General features: G+C 44.6%; 1 protein-coding gene across 8 annotated transcripts in view; it reads right to left on the bottom strand.

Moving 5' to 3' along the window:
- The window catches only part of FMN2 (formin 2), a 248,375-nt gene that overhangs the window by 171,975 nt on the left and 59,694 nt on the right, over nucleotides 1–16,706 (bottom strand). The window lies entirely within an intron of this gene.

Raw genomic sequence — 16,706 nt, 5'->3', positions numbered from 1 at the left:
AATTTATTTTCTGTTAGGAATGATTTTCCTAGCCATTAATAACTGGAGCCTCTTCTAAATTGGGCATGTTGAGGCAGCCTGCATGTGGGGAGCTTTAATTCCTCCTCCTGAAGCTCCAGTGTTGAGTTGCACAAGAAATTGTTCAGGAGCTTGAAGGGTTGACTTTCCCCTCACGTTGGGTAACTGTCCAGAGTTTGTGACATTCAGACACCAAAGCCAAAGACTCTCTAGAAAGCTCAGGAGGATAAGCAATTTCTGGTCTTCAAGGATACTGCTGAGACCACAGAATCACAGGAGGTCCCCAAAAGATGTCATTGTCTCAGGCGTGTTATCAGCAGGCTCAGGCAGGACAGCCTTAGTCACTGAGGGACACACCACCAGTTCGGTGGCCTGGAAAGGTCAGATGGGAAGGTACTTGGGGCACAACATGCTAGAAAATTCTTATGCGTCAGGAGTAGGCATCAAGAAATATTTACAGTAACGTTATCTTCCCTTGTAGGAGGGGTTTGGTACTCTCTCACACCCCTGAAGTGTGAGCCTGATATTATGAAAAACCACAGGTAGACAAAGGTTGGCGAAGCAGAATTGCAGAGACATTGGAATCAGGGAACCAAATTTGTCCATCACCAAACCTGAGGCTGAGTTGATAGTAGGTATCTCTAACAACTCCAAGAAGAGGATGAGGTGGGAGGCAATATTAGAAATGAAAATACAGGCCTCCATATGTCTTGCACCATTGAGCATGAGGTCACGCAAAAAAAATGAGTCTTATTTAGGTCTCCATGAGAATCAAAAACTTTTTGGTGTGAGGGTCTGAAAGAGCCTTACTTGCCATTTTAAAGAGAAAGGTAAATAATCAAAGGTAGAAGTTAGTTATATTATTCAATATACAGCTACATGCAAAGTAGGGCCTACTGGTGTTTTTAGGCTTTGTTTTATGCATATGTTTTTATGCATATTCAAAAGGATACTGTCAAGCTAATTTAAATGAAAAAACTTTACATACAAGCTCTCTTATTTTACAATGAACAGCTTAAATTATTAGAGTGAAAAGACCATTTAAGTTTATTTTATATTAAACTATGTATCTTGCTTACATTTTGCAGTTCTAATCTGGGACAATACAAGCAGATTAGAATTTAACTATAAACAAATGAAACCAACTAGTCAATCTTATTTTTAGATTCTCACTCTGTAGCACAATGTATAGGTTGAAAACATGCCAAAGGGATGGACATGGATAAATTAAATACCATTTCCCAATGGATTTTTCTCTGCAAGTCAATGGAATAATTTGTATTGCTCTTAAAATTTAGTGAAACACTTATTTTTACAAAGAAAATGGATAGGCAGAAATCATTAGAATCTTCAACAAAGTAAATGAAGTTACCCCTGTGGAAGACTGATACAGGCAAGAGAAGAATCAGGCACCTCACTTCTGGGCCAAATTTGGCTCTAGGCTGTCCTGTAAACTAGGTGAGAGTAGCAGCCAGACTCAGAGATCAGTTCAGGTTGTCCTGCCAGAGAAATGTGCTCAGAAGAATTTTCTTTCAGGGAAAAAGCATTCTCTGAAGAGCATTTTATGGAACTTTTGTTAAAACTTGAATATTTTTACCTTAGAATTTATTGGTATCTCAAATTAGGTGTATGCAATTGCTAAAAACAGAAAATTTATTTTTTATGATTCAGGCACAAAACCGATAGGTTGCTTTTGTAAAGGTAATCATAGCTGTAATTGAATACAGAGGACTTAGTATAGATCACTATGCTAAAACATTTTTAAATGGCAGTGGTGAACATATACTAGTTCCTTTCATTTCCACTCATCTTTCCAACAAGTGAGAAGGTCCACATTTAGATCAGCAGTTTAACAGTTTTTCTTTGGGGAGCTCTTATTGGTTTTCTTCATTAAAAAAATTAGCTTTAGAGATGCAATATTTTTCAAATTGTATTCACTTGTTAATAATGACAGTGATTAATACATGTTATGAGAGACAGGAATGTACAGACTATGTAGAGCTGAGCAAAACTCGGAATTTCCATCCCACGGGAAATTCCAAGATTTTGAAATTTGTTTTTTGTTCTGAAATGGAACAAAAAACGTCACTGTTGTGTTTCTCACAAAATATTCCAAAATATTTAATTTGGGGGGGCACATATGCCCTATGGGGCAAACTGGCAAAGGGGTAGAGCCCCTCTCCCCACATCCATACTTCTTCACCCCCTGTCCACCGCGTGCGCACACACACACACACAGAATATCAGGGTTGGAAGGGACCTCAGTAGGTCATCTAGTCCAACCCCCTGCTCAAAGCAGGACCAATCCCCAGACAGATTTTTATCCCAGTTCCCTAAATGGCCCCCTCGAGGATTGAACTCACAACCCACTCCAACTCACTGCTCAAATCCCCTATACTTATTAGCTCTGCACCAAAAAAAAAGTTACAAGAATCTGAAAATGTTGCAGGGGTGGGTGGGTGGGAGAGGATAACTGTGCATCAGCAAGCCCTTGACCAAATTACGTTTAAACTTCCATATTGTATTATAAAAATATAAAAGTTGAAATACGAGTCATATCAAAACAAGAAAGTCAAAACAAAATCAAGTCAAAATGAAATGTTTCAACATTATTGAAACAAAATGCTTTGAGATATTTTCAAAACAAGAATTCATCAAACTAGATACTTTCCTGCTGTATGTTTTGATTTTGCAGAATTGGCATTTTCTGCTTGGGAAAAAAAAAAACTCGTGTCAGAAAATTTTCAACCAACCCTAATGCAGAGTGCATTCATTCATTGTTTAGGAGACAAGCTCTCCAAACAGTGTAAAAGGAAATGTCAGCCGCACACCCCTCTGGCATCGGCTCCTAGGTGAGGTCTCCGTGCACCGCTGTCCCTATGCACTGCCCCCGCAGGTCCCAATGGCCGCAGTTCCCAGTCTGGAATCGTCACTCAGGGCAGGGGCAGCGCATGGAGACATCCCTCCTTCAGGGCTGCAGGGGCATGCTGGTCACTTCCGGGAGTAGTGCAGAGCGAGGGTGCGCAACAAGGCAGAACTTTCAAAAGATTTAAAGTCTTCAGACTTTTTATTTTCAGGACTCAGTTTATTCTTAAACGTTGAGAAATGTTCCAATACCCATTTAGGTCTTAGTCAGGTTACACACACTAGATGCTAGGTTGTTGTTTTTTTTCCCTCCAAGGCTATAGTGCTAACCCAGGCACTATTGTCTGAATCTGATAGATATCTATTTATTCGCATTGAGAAGTACCTTAAGAGTTCTGCTGGGAAACACCTGCAAATTCTCTTCACTCCCCATGATAAGATACGTAATTGCCATCTAGTGGCTGAAAAGGGACACTTCAGGATGCTGTCCCCCTTATTTCTGACTTGTGTTTGTGTTACTTGTTTTTATTTTTCATTTAAGGCCCCTTAAAAATTTTGGCATTAGCAGAAACCAATAGATCAATTGCAAAATTCAGGTATTGACAACACGGGAGAAGTAATCATCTCTCATCTACTGCTGTTTTCCAATCCCTTTCTCCCCATGTAAATTTTCTTGGGGAAATCAGCTTGTGGAAGTAAAAGATTCTAAAGGGGCATCCTTAATTTATTCTTCTCTTAAAAATATAGAAGACAATCTTGATCCATTTTCCTTAGACTTTAAAAACATGAAATATTTGCAAGGATTTCTCAAGAAATTATAAACCATACAGAAAATGAGACTAAGCCCCGAAGAGTGGACACTTGTGATAATTAAGGAAACTATATAGTTACTTCTGAAATTGGAAATTACGGTGAAAATAAGAGCAAGAGTTTTGCAGAGTATCTAAAAATAAAGATCCAATTAGATATGTTCTATAACATCCTGAGAGTATACTTTAGGAAAGTTAGATCCATCTTTACAGACAGATCTTCAGTGATGGACATAAACTGAACATCCAGCCAGAGCTCCTTAAGGCCCTCACTAGATATTAATTCAGGTAGTTGCCATCTGCAAGGAGGCTACCTGCCTTGTGATGAAGCTGCTGCTGTTGCCAGGCTAAGCAAGGGCTTTGGATTTCAATCATTCCTGTGAATCTTCCAGTAGTGGCTGTTGTTGGGTCTGTGTAATCCACTGAGTCACACTGAGTGCTTCTTTTCTTTCTGTCCATTTTTGACTAAGCAGGGGGGTTGTTATTAAATCTAAAAAGAAAGCTGTACACCTGGGTATAAATACTCACGCTCCTGCAGCCCCAGGGTTGAGTAGGCCAACTTTGACAATCTATTTGATCTAAAAAGTTAGTGTAAAAATCTGTATTTTTCCAGCAAAATTTGGCTTTATTCAGTTCAAGAGGAAGGCAAAAAGGTTTTAAATAGTTAAAAAACAAAACAAAACTGAAGTTACATACTCTCACTCAGCACAGGAAGGAGCAATTGGAGGTAATCATTTCCAGATTGGGATTGATGTACATTGACATGGTGCTGTGGAGACGCTTTTGCTATTGGGCTGCCTGTGGCACAGCTGTAGATCTGCTGTTATAGTTTCCAGGGTTCTTTAGTTCACACATAAACATCATAAGTGTGGGAAGTAGGGGTGTGGAGGTTTTGTGCCCGGCATCCCGGCTGCCAGCCCCATGCCTGTGGCTCTGCACCTGCCCCTAGCTATGACCCCAGCCTCCACAGCCTTAACCCTGTCCATGCCCCACCTCCCAGAGCCATGGTCCTGCACCCGGCCCCAGCTCTAGGGGGTGGTGTGGGGCACAGATAGGGCTAAGAGGCTTGCAGCTCAACATCCCCACTCCAAAAACGGTTTCAGCGCCACTGATAAACACTATTTTTGGAAAAGTAAAATCCTTTCAATCTCTGAATGCCAAATCTAGTTCCATTTGTTGAGGACACAGAAGAGGTACGTCCTCTGAAAGATCTCATCAGTAAGGCTGTTGCAATTGTTGGATCAGCAATGGAATATTTTCCTTCCAAAAGACAGCCTGTCTCACTCTATCCTTAGTCCAGTACCAGACGATTAAATCTAGGTGACCACTCTGAGCATAGCTTTCATACCTTGCTTCCAGGTGAATATTCTGCAAACTACACAGTAGTAACCATGCTGTCTGAGGGGACAAACTGTCCCAATAGCTATGCTGGTGCTGTTCACATGCACTCCCCTTCCCACTTACCAGAGGGATCCATGCAAGGAGTGAAGGGAGCAGGAACCTCTTGGTGCCTCCTGGTTGAGCAGCTGAACGAGGAACATGATTAGAAGCCAAGCAAGTGGCTTAAAAAGAGCCACTAGTCACACATTGCTTTCCCACTTCAGCCTGCCTGATTGGGAGAGTTTCTGCAGTGAGCACGAGTCTGGTAAACCCATCCATACGTGTGCGCGCGCGCACACACACACACACACACACACACACACACACACACACACACCTCCTCTCCTCCAGTCTCTGCTGGATTCTCCAGCTGCTAACCCACTCACCAACAGCACATCACCCATCTTCTGAGAGACAATGATACAGGGGCAGCTCTGGGAGAATCCGTTTGGTTTATTTTCCTCACCATCTTTGTTGCTGGTCACATGCAGCTGGAACAGTTTCCCTCCCCAGAGAGATCTTCCATCAGCCTCAGGGGCTGATCCCACAGGTGGGGAACCACTACTCAGCAGAGATAACCCATCCTCAAACAACCTGTTCGATCCAAGGACCACCCTTCCCTGAATTTCAAGGGACTGAAAGCATATGTTTCTTGTCACAAAGCTATTTAGGTATGAACTTATAGGAGTGCTAAAGGAATCCCTTGCCATTCACAACTACTGTTTTGTGGATCACTTCTTCAAATACAGTGATGACACGCTAACCTTTCAAGATGTCAGAAGTTTGTTTTTTTAAGTCTCAAGATTCATAGATTGTAGGGCTGGAAGGGAACTCGAGAGGTCATCGAGTCCAGTCCCCTGCCTTCATGGCAGGACCAAATGTCTAGACCATCCCTGATAGACATTATCTAACCTACTCTTAAATATCTCCAGAGACGGCGATTCCGCAACCTCCCTAGGTAGTTTATTCCAGTGTTTAACCACCCTGACAGTTGGAAACTTTTTCCTAATTTCCAACCTAAACCTCCCTTGCTGCAGTTTAAGCCCATTGCTTCTTATTCTATCCTTAGAGGCTAAGATGAACAAGTTTTCTCCCTCCTCCTTATGACACCCTTTTAAATACCTGAAAACTGCTATCATGTCCCCTCTCAGTCTTCTCTTTTCCAAACTAAACAAACCCAGTTCTTTCAGCCTTCCTTCATAGGTCATGTTCTCTAGACCTTTAATCATTCTTGTTGCTCTTCCCTGGACCCTCTCCAATTTCTCCACATCTTTCTTGAAATGCAGTGCCCAGAACTGGACACAATATTCCAGTTGAGGCCTAACCAGCGCAGAGTAGAGCAGAAGAATGACTTCTAGTGTCTTGCTCACAACACACCTGTTAATGCACCCTAGAATCATGTTTGCTTTTTTTGCAACAGCATCACACTGTTGACTCATATTTAGCTTGTGGTCCACTATAACCCCTAGATCTCTTTCTGCCGTACTCCTTCCTAGACAGTCTCTTCCCATTCTGTATGTGTGAAACTGATTGTTCCTTCCTAAGTGGAGCACTTTGCATTTGTCTTTATTAAACTTCATCCTGTTTACCTCAGACCATTTCTCCAATTTGTCCAGATAATTTTGAATTGTGACCCTATCCTCCAAAACAGTTGCAATCCCTCCCAGTTTGGTAACATCTGCAAACTTAATAAGCGTACTTTCTATGCCAATATCTAAGTCGTTGATGAAGATATTGAACAGAGCCAGTCTCAAACCAGACCCCTGCGGAACCCCACTTGTTATACCTTTCCAGCAGGATTGGGAACCATTAATAACTACTCTCTGAGTACGGTTATCCAGCCAGTTATGCACCCACCTTATAGTAGCCCCATCCAAGTTGTATTTGCCTAGTTTATTGATAAGAATATCATACGAGATGGCATCAAATGCTTTACTAAAGTCTAGGTATACCACATCCACTGCTTCTCCCTTATCCACAAGACTCGTTATCCTATCAAAGAAAGCTATCAGATTGGTTTGACATGATTTGTTCTTTACAAATCCATGCTGCTATTCCCTATCACCTTACCACCTTCTACGTGTTTGCAGATGATTTCCTTAATTACTTGCTCCATTATCTTCCCTGGCACAGAAGTTATTTCAAGCTTCTGTTTGCCACAGTGGTACAACTCCTAACATTTTTCTTAGTAGCTTGTTGCTACCAAAGGTTGGTGCAAAGTATTACAAACAAGACTCCTCATCTGAGCCAGGAAGACTGTGCATCATCAGTTCATTATATTCTGGGGAGATGCTCCATGAATCAGATTTATAATCTTTTAAAGTTGAAAAGGTTTACTGCATGGGGCAAAATACGTCAGATAATGTGAGATCATCAAAGCTATATTTTTTATTGTTATTGCTGGAAAATGCATCAATAGATCATGAAATATAAATCTGTCTTTAGTATTTGAGAACTGCCAAAATTATTTTATAGTTTAGCTAGTAGTACTTGGGAAAGTACACTATGTCCCAAAAAGACCTATAATTTTGGTTGAGGGAGTATGTGTTAGTTGGGATAGAGATGGACCAAATGAGTCAATAACAGTCAGAAATTCTAGGGCACAGAAAATTCAAAAGTTCCCGATGACCAAGTATTGAGTCGTGAAGGCAGTTTAATACTTAATGCAAAGTCATCCCACCTCCTGAAATAGGATTACTTAAGATAAACCATCTTCAGCAAAATGATTAATTCCATTTGGGTGGTCACGTTTAAATAAAATGCCCTGCACCATAATATTACATTTATGTAATATTCTAGATAAGTACTCAAGTTGTGTCTAATGGAGAATTATCAAAATATTTAGAAAGTAGAGTTGTCATTTTTTTAAGACTATAAGGACCTGAAAAGGGGTGGGGGAGTTAAGTATCAAATATCTACTGTCTTTAAGATATGGGTTGACCCACTGTAGAGCAAAAAACAGGCTTATATGCAATAGTATTGCAATTATAAGACACCTTCCTTTCTGCTACAACTCTCTTGTTCTTGGCCATAGCACAAGACTTTGGAAACATTAACTGAGGTCATGGGGCAGGGTATTTAGAGGGGTAAGAGTTAGTGGCAGAATAGTTTGGAAAAAAGTGAGTGGTCTATATTTTTCTACCGAAACAAAAGTCACATGACATCTGCCTGTCCGCCCATCCCTCATCAATTCTGCCCCCGTGATTTGCTCCCTCCAGCCCCCCAATCAATTTTGTCCCCCATCTGGTCTCTCAACCCAAGCCTCATTCTTCTCCTTCTATAGCTCTTGGGACTCTTCACCCCCCCCCCAAGCCCCAGAAGAGTGGGGAGCTGCAATGCAGTTCCCTCTCTCCCATCCCGTGCCACGGGGTCGCAAAGGGGAGGCAGAAATCCCACTGTTCACAGGAGGGGAGCAAGCAGAGGAACTATGAGCTGCTGCATTCTTTTTGCTCCCTCTCCCTGTGTCCCCTAAAAATGGTGTCTGCTCCTGAGGGGAGAAAAGTAAAAAGCTCTGCTAACTTCCCACAGTAGCTCCAATTGGCTGCGCTAGCCCAGGAGGCAGGGAAATGGAGAGAGTAGGTCAATCAGAAGTTTCTCACAGGCAAAACTGAAATACACACTTGTCTGCAACCTAGCTCAAGTTGTAGAAATGTTCTTTGCCAGATCTGTGACCCCTTTTGACCAGATACACTTCCTGCACTGGTGAGCAGTGCCGCTGAGAGAAAAGAAGTTGCCAGAGGGGAAGAAGCGTGGTGCCTGGACAGAAGTTATTTTGCCATCTCTGGATTTAGCCCTGGGGTTGGAGTTCCTGAAGTAGAATGCTCTGAAACTCTCCTCTTCCCTCATTAATATAAAATCTTATACCTCCTCGTGGCAAAGCGTGGTGGAAAAATGGGGTAGAAATTATAGTATTAAAAATTTCTCTTTGTCCAAACTGGGGAGAGCTTGTAGACAGATCTTCATGGAAACAGAAAGAGCAAAAGGCTCTGAAAATCCACTAGAGCAGGCTTCTTTTATTGGTGCTGTCTTTGTTATTTTCACTATATAAATACCTTTACCGTTTTTGAAAGAGAGATCACTTTAGATAGGTGAACTCCAGTCTTAAAAGAACTTTTAAAGCTGAAAAGTTAGAAAATATACTGTAGGGACTAAACCTTGAACAGGCAGGGAAATGGACCATATGACCTAAACAGGCTTTTCCATATCTACCTTTCACAAATCCTTCACAGGTTTCCTAAATGGTTTTAGCTGAGGAGCATCCTGCTTCATTCAGAGATCTTAGTCGTCTGCTAGCTATTATATGCTATTTTAAATTGCCAGTATTTTGCTGCAATTATACCAGTTATTCTATGTGCTCATATCAGACATAGCTGATTATGCTCTACGGTATCTAGGTACAGCTTTTGCCAGAAAAATAGTCTGTAAGAAGCCTTAGTTTCACACTGTTAAAGAAAGAAGCCTTGATGTGAAATTGACAAATCAGAGAGGGTGCGGGGGGAAACGTACTACTTAGCTGACTTTAGCTTGGGGACATAACCAGTACAAGAAAAAGAGGGGTCAGATCCCAGATGGGAACTCTCTTCATTGTATCTCCAGACAAGTTCCTTAGAATTAAATATGCCTTTATATGAAGGGTTGGATCCCTTCTATAAGGATTTATCTGGATACAAGGGTGATGGGGCGGGGGGGCCTTTTTTCTCCTTCCTTGATAGTAAACAAAAAGGAAAATACTATTAAATATGTTCCACTGTTTAGAATAGTTAGTGACTTCACAGAAAGTTTCGAAACCTTGCTGACAAATTTGGGAAAGTAAAATGAAAGCTGATCTTTGACCTATACACATATACTCTACTCCAACTTTCAAAATAAGACACAATGGAGAACAGAAGAGCATGATGGGATCTATAAGAACTTACTTTTCACACAAGCATCTGGATGACCTACCCAGTCAAGTCTTTATCTATGCTACTTCCAGAAGAGGAAGCTACTCTGTGACAGAGTCATGGAAGATGGGAGAAGTCACCATTACTGTCAGCAGAAGTTACTCCTGATTGATGGAGACCAAGAGCTCCAAAAACTTACTAAATCAAATTTAATAAAAAATATGTTTGAATAACAAAAGGATCCTGGGTTGAGATTTTCAAAGCCAGCTAGGGGATTTCATCACATAACTCATTAACTTCAAAGGGAGTTGGGTGGCTAAATGCTGTAGTCAGCTTTGAAAGCCTCAGACCCAGAAAACATTATATTAAAGGCCTGATCACATGGCCCTTTTGCAATCAATAAGAATTTAGACAGTGAGGAGACATGGGATCAAGCCACACTCCAAAAAGATACAGAAGATAAAACCTTCATTATCACGCTTGTTAAATTAAACTAAAATTATTAAATAAAATAATGAGCAGAGAAAAATATAAGGAGGAGAGGAGACATTTCATTATTCAAATACATACATTTTTCCATGTAAAACTCAAGTCTTTAAATGATGGGAATATGGGAGTAGGGTAAATCAGAAAAAAAGAATGACCAAATTGGACCTGAATTTTCAGTTATATGACATGTTTTAAAGAATATAAAAATGTAGTACCCCACACTGAAAGAAATCCATTTTTATACTTCAGTTGAACACCTATTCTAAGACCTCAAATTTATTACGCTCTATTATCCAGTCTTCAATTTTAGGAAGGGTGGGATTGTTCTATTCATACTACAGCAGTTTTCTGACCATCAGTACTTAATTAGCCAGTTTCTTTTATATTTATTTCTGAACCAAAGAGTAAGGGAGATGTTTGAAGTCACATTCCAAAAGCTACAGAATACCACATTTTCCACAATAAATGTAACAATTCACCATGATTGTTTATTGTTTCCAACAATTCCTAATGGTCTAATTGCAGTAAACTGGTTCTTTACTTTTCTATTAGTAACAAAACCACAAGCACATCTCCATTAAACCTGAATTCTTTGATATAGTAATAAGTTCCTTAGAGCTTTTTGTTGTGCTTCATTTTAATGACAAGTAGATCAAGTGCTAGTAAATTTTCCAACACAGTCAGGTTTGGGATTTTTTTTGGTTAAATGTTTCTTGAAAAACAGGTTCAGCTGTAGGTACAAATCAAATACAGTCTATAATTGGAATAATTTTCTAATGATTAATTGGGATTGAGAACAATAACTGCCTTTAAGATAATGTGGGGAAAATAATATTTCTATGAAAATGTGCATGACTTGAAGAAAGAATAAAGGTTACCTGAGACTAAGATGCTTTACCACCATTCCACCCTGTACTTGCATTACAACTCATTCCACTCATGGCTTCTATAATTCAAATCTTAATTATGGAAAGTGAACAACATTTAAATAGATGCAGTCTAGTCTTTCATCATTCAGTTATTTCTTCTGGAATACCAATATTCTTCATAAATGTTCTTCGTTTATCAAAGTATACCAATTCATTGTGAGAATGGTTGAACCAAATAGTTATTTAAAAATAAAACACAGACCTGAAACTTTGCCCATTCCCTGTTCCAAATCAGTTTTCTTCCTCACCAATCTTCCAAAAGATTCATGCTCTTTTCTTCCAAATAGTGTAATTTGGTCACTTATTATTTGGACAGGTCTGCAACCTTTGATCTTGGAGCTTTCACTCAAATGGGTTGGCATCTTTGGGAAGTCAGGATTTACCGTATTGTCCCGAGTATAGGCCGCACTTTACAATAAAAATACTTCAAATCCCAGCCGCGGCCGGGAATCAGAGAGCTCTGGGCTGCCCGCCACGGCGGGGAGCCCAGAGCGCTTTCAATCCCAGCCGCGGTGGGGAATCAGAGCGCTCTGGGCTGCCCGCCGCAGTGGGGAGCCCAGAGCCCTTTAAATCCCAGCCGCGGCCGGGACTCAGAGGGCTCTGGGCTGCCCCAGCTGTGTCCCCGCCTCCCCCACCGCCCGGCCCCGGCCCCGCGTACCCGCCTCCACCGGCCCTGGCCTCACGCCGCCCGGCTCCAGCCCCGGCCACGTCCCCGCCGCCCGGCTCCGGCCCCAGGCCCGCGTACCTGCCTCCGCCAGCCACGTCCCCGCCTCCTCTGCCGCCCGGCTCCACCCCGGCCGCGTCCCCGCCTCCCCGCCGCCCGGCTCCAGCCCCGTGTACCCGCCTCCGCCGGCCCCAGCCTCAGGGCCGCCCAGAGGGGGGGGCAAAGGGGGCAATTTGCCCCCAGGCCCAGCAGGGGCCCCCATGAGAGTTTTTCGGGGCCCCCAGAGCGGTGTCCTTCACTCGCTCCGGGGGGCCCGGAAAACTCTTGCGGGGCCGGGCGCAGGAGCTTCTTCTGCTCCTGGTCTTCACCTGCGGGGGGGGTGGTCCTTCCGCTCCGGGGCGGAAGGACCCCCCACTGATGAGTTACTGCCCAAGCGGGACCCGCTGCCGAAGTACAGACCGGTCTTCGGCGGCGGGGGGCCCTTCCGTTCCAGGACCCGCCGCCGAAGTGCCCCGAAGACCCGCGGCGGGGCCTCCCGCCGCTGAATTACCGCCGAAGACCGGGCTGCACTTCAGCGGCGGGTCCCGCTTCGGCGGTAATTCGGCGGCGGGGGCGCCCCGCGGCGGGTCTTCGGGACACTCCGGCGGCAGGTCCCAGAATGGAAGCCCCCCCACCCGCCCCCGGAATTCTCTGGCCGGCCCTGCCTGGCCTCGCGTCACCCGGCGCCGGCCCCAGCCGCGCGTCCCCCGCCGCCGCGTCCCCCGCCGCATCGCCCATCCCCGTCCCCGCGTCCCCCACCGCCCGGCCCTGGCCCCGCATCCCTTCCCAGCCGCCCTACTCTGGCTGGCCAGCTACCTGGCTCTGGCCGTCCGGCTCCCGCCACATCCTCCAGCTCCGGGCTCCGGCCGCGTGACTCCTGCCCCGGCCCAGCATCCCGGGGCTCCTGGCTCCAGCCGCGGCCGGACTGTAGTGCCGCCAGCCACATCCAGGCAGCGCAGTAAGGGGGCAGGGAGGGGGTGTTGGAGAGAGGGCAGGGGAGTTCGGGGTGGGGGGTGGATAGGGGTTGGGGGGGGTCAGAGGGCAGGGAACAGGGGGATTGAATAGGGGCAAAGGTCCTGGTGGGGCAGTTAGAAAGGATCAGGGGATGGATGGGGCGGTGGGAGGCAGTCAGGGGCAAGGGTTCCAGGGGCTGTCAGGGGACAGAGAGAAGGGGTGGTTGGATGGGGCAGGGGTCCCTGGGGTGGGGGGAGGTGTCAAGGAATGCGGGGGGTTGGATGGGGCAGGAGTTCGGGGGGGGGGGCATGATTCCTAACCCTAAGAACATTTGCTAATGTTGTTGATTGTTGTGCAGGGGAGAGGGTGAGAACTGTTCCCATCAGTCTCCTTGTTGTCCATTCCTTTTCCCTTCTTTATTTACAGTATAACTACAAAATAGTTTTCAATATTTCTGAGTATATAACATATGCCGTCAAAAGCAGGACTACCAAAAGTGTTAAAAGTGTTAAAAATACTGGTACATGTCTTCCTATTCATTAAATAAAATACTGTTTTACTGTTCTACTAATGTGTATATTTTCTTTAAGTTAAAAAAAGTTAAAAATTTAATTTTTTTTAAAATAGCACCAAACTTTAAAGGTGCGGCTTATAATCAGGAGCGGCCTATACTCGGAACAATACGGTAATATTCCTCATATTCACCCTGTCACAAGGTGACTGGTCCCTGTAAGAGGAGTAAGGTCCTGTGTACCTGTCACTGATTACCTGCTCCCCAACTGGGCTTAAAGGAAAGCATCTGGGCCTTATAAATGGAGAGACAGCAGATGGGGAGGGACTACCAAGGGATGACACTCAACTCAGGGAGGAAAAGAAATAGAAAGGAGAGCTACTGCTGTTGAAAATAAGCTCAAGACGGAAGCAGCTGGAGGAGTGCTCTGAGATTTCCTGCAGTATTCTGGCCAAACCTTATTGAATTAAGTTTAAAGTATCTTAGGAGTGTTTTGTATTAAAAATGCAAATGTTTATGTATTATTTTGGAACCGTATGTAACATATTCAGCAGGCAGACATGACCAATGTAATCCCTTGGAAGTGTTATGGGCTTCAAAAGGATTACTTAAAGCAATGTGCCACCCAAGAATGGACTTTTGGAATAAAAGTTAAGTGGATTTCACAGGCAAAGAATTTTGAAGCTTTGCCCTGAGGGCACCTCTGTCTGCTGATAACCTGTTCTGTGAGGACAAGATCAGAGGCCCAAACTGTATAAAGGAGTGACACTCAGATTTATGGGTGTGCTTGTTCTGAGCCAAGGCAGTTATGAATGTGCAACCACAGACAATTTCCTTGATAGTGTTTGAAGGACTGTTCACCTGCCAGAGCCCTTGGAATTAGGGGTGGTCTCTAGTAAACTTATTAGCATGAATGTAGGTGTTTTAATAGGTTCTCTTTCATGTTTTCATCTTAAGAATAAATATGTTTGCATAGAACGGGTAGTGGGGTAACTTAACTGTGGACAATTATGCTGGTAATAGCTTCTGAAGATAAATCAAAGCAGGCATGCTTAAGCAGTCTGACTTGCCGGGGAACTCACAGTGTTGGCAGGGAATTATGAAGTCTGGGAAAAATCCCAGTCAGAAGGGAGAGATGTGTCTCTCTGCTGAAGAGATGACAGCTGAGGAGCCAGGAGCCTAGATGGTGCCCTTGCTGGACCACAGGGAGGGAACATAGGTGCAGCTGTCCAGAACTATGACAGAGTGACCTGAGAACCCAACAAACACAGGTCCAAGAAAGGGGCCTGTGCAACCCCCCCGATCTCAAGGGGAGAGAGACTGAATCTGAACCTAGCATCAAGGCTTGGAGCCATACAGATCTCAGGAAGGAGGAGCTGTTTAGGAAGAGACTATTTTGAGAAGCTTGGGAGACTAGGATGGAGGGAACTGTACTTTGGGTTTAATTTATGTTAATGAACTGTGCAGCTCCCCTCACCCCAGACACAGACTCAGTGGTGAGGTTGCACCCAACCCTGAAACAATGTAAGGACTGGGGCCTGCCCCAGAAACACCCCCTCTCTGTGCCAGGTGTGGGCAGGCAGGCTCAGCAAGGCAGGATCCAAATAGATTTTATACAACTGGAAGGGACCCTGAAAGGTCATCAAGTCCAGCCCCCTGCCTTCACTAGCAGGACCAAGTACTGATTTTGCCCCAGATCCCTAAGTGGCACCCTCAAGGATTGAACTCACAACCCTGGTTTAGCAGGCCACTGCTCAAGCCACTGAGCTATCCCTCCCCCCAATATGGAGGGGCTTAGTGTGCAGGGATCCAGGTATGGGTTGAGAGGGTTCTGTGGGGGGCAATCTAGGTGCGGACAGCTCAGTGGAGGATCTGGATGCACAGGGGCTTGTTTCAGGGTTCTGGGTGCAACAGTAATGGGACTCTGCAGGAGGTCCAGGTGAAGGTGGTTGGGGCTCAGTGGGTGGGGAGTCTGGATGGGAGCAGGGGGCTCTGAGTGTGGGGGGACTCAGGTGGGCCCAAATTCTGGGGGCATGGGGCGGGGATCTGGGTGTGGGTGACTTGTCGGGATAGTCCAGGTGCAGGGGGACTGGGGCTCATTCGAGGGGTTCTGAGTGCGGTGGGTGAGGGTCAGTGGGAGGGTCTGGGTATGAGGGGTTCTGGATGTACAGGGCTTGGGTGGATAGGGGAGCAGTTCCCTGTACAGAGATCCCTCACCCTGCAGCTGAGGAATGATGGGTGCAGGAAGCTGGGGGGAGGAGGGAGTTTGCAGAGCTTCCTGCAGCTCTGGGCAAAATATGGGGGTGGGTCTGACCCAGCCCCAGATGCTGTGCAAGAGAAGTCCCGTCCTCCCAAGCCCAGTCAGGACTAGCAGCTGAGCCCGGTGCAGGATATGGAGCCGGGTCTTCCCCAGTGCTGTCTCCCTGCACCACAGTAACTTACCTCTTTGCCAGCTGCCCTGGACCCCCAAAACATACTGCTGGGGAGGGTCGCTTGACTGCTCTTGTGGGTTCCTTCCCCTTGCTTCCCCATCAGAAAGTCATTTTTCTGCAGGGAAGCAAATAAATCTGCGAGGGGACATAAATTCTGTGCATGTGCAGTGGTGCAGAATTCCTCCAGGAGTAATTGAGCCTTGGTGGATTGAAAGTTTAACCAAAACTTCTACTGCTGCCCTAACATGCTAAATTAGAGGTCTCTTTAACATGTCTAAAGTTGAGCACCCAAAATTGCTAGTCACTATTATAAACTTAGCCTACAAGCTACTGTGCTTGAAGATGGCCTTTGTCAATGTTAACCTTGAGGGACAATTTATATCTTCAGGTTCGTTCACCCAGACATAAAGCAAACATATGTGTTTGACCTCTATTCTGAAGGTTTCCATCAAAAACCACCATTGAATTTCTCCATTATGGTCATAAACTGCCACTTAATAGATTTTGATTTAAACTAACATTCTAAAGGGGCAAAGGCAGAGCTTCAAAAAATAATGACATGATGATGAACCATTCACACTGCAGAGTTTTGCACATGCCATCTGACAACAACATGAATTTGGGAGAGTCACTGACTTAGGAGCCTGCAAGGAAGCAGCATTTGCTAAATGGTTATTGTGTACTGGGTACTGAGGAAAAGTCACGCAGGTACAGATTCATCAATTCTAAGGCC

The sequence above is a fragment of the Mauremys mutica genome, chromosome 3, assembly GCF_020497125.1.
Source record: "Mauremys mutica isolate MM-2020 ecotype Southern chromosome 3, ASM2049712v1, whole genome shotgun sequence".
NCBI lineage: Eukaryota > Metazoa > Chordata > Testudines > Geoemydidae > Mauremys > Mauremys mutica.
This window is presented reverse-complemented; position numbering and strand designations above follow the sequence as displayed.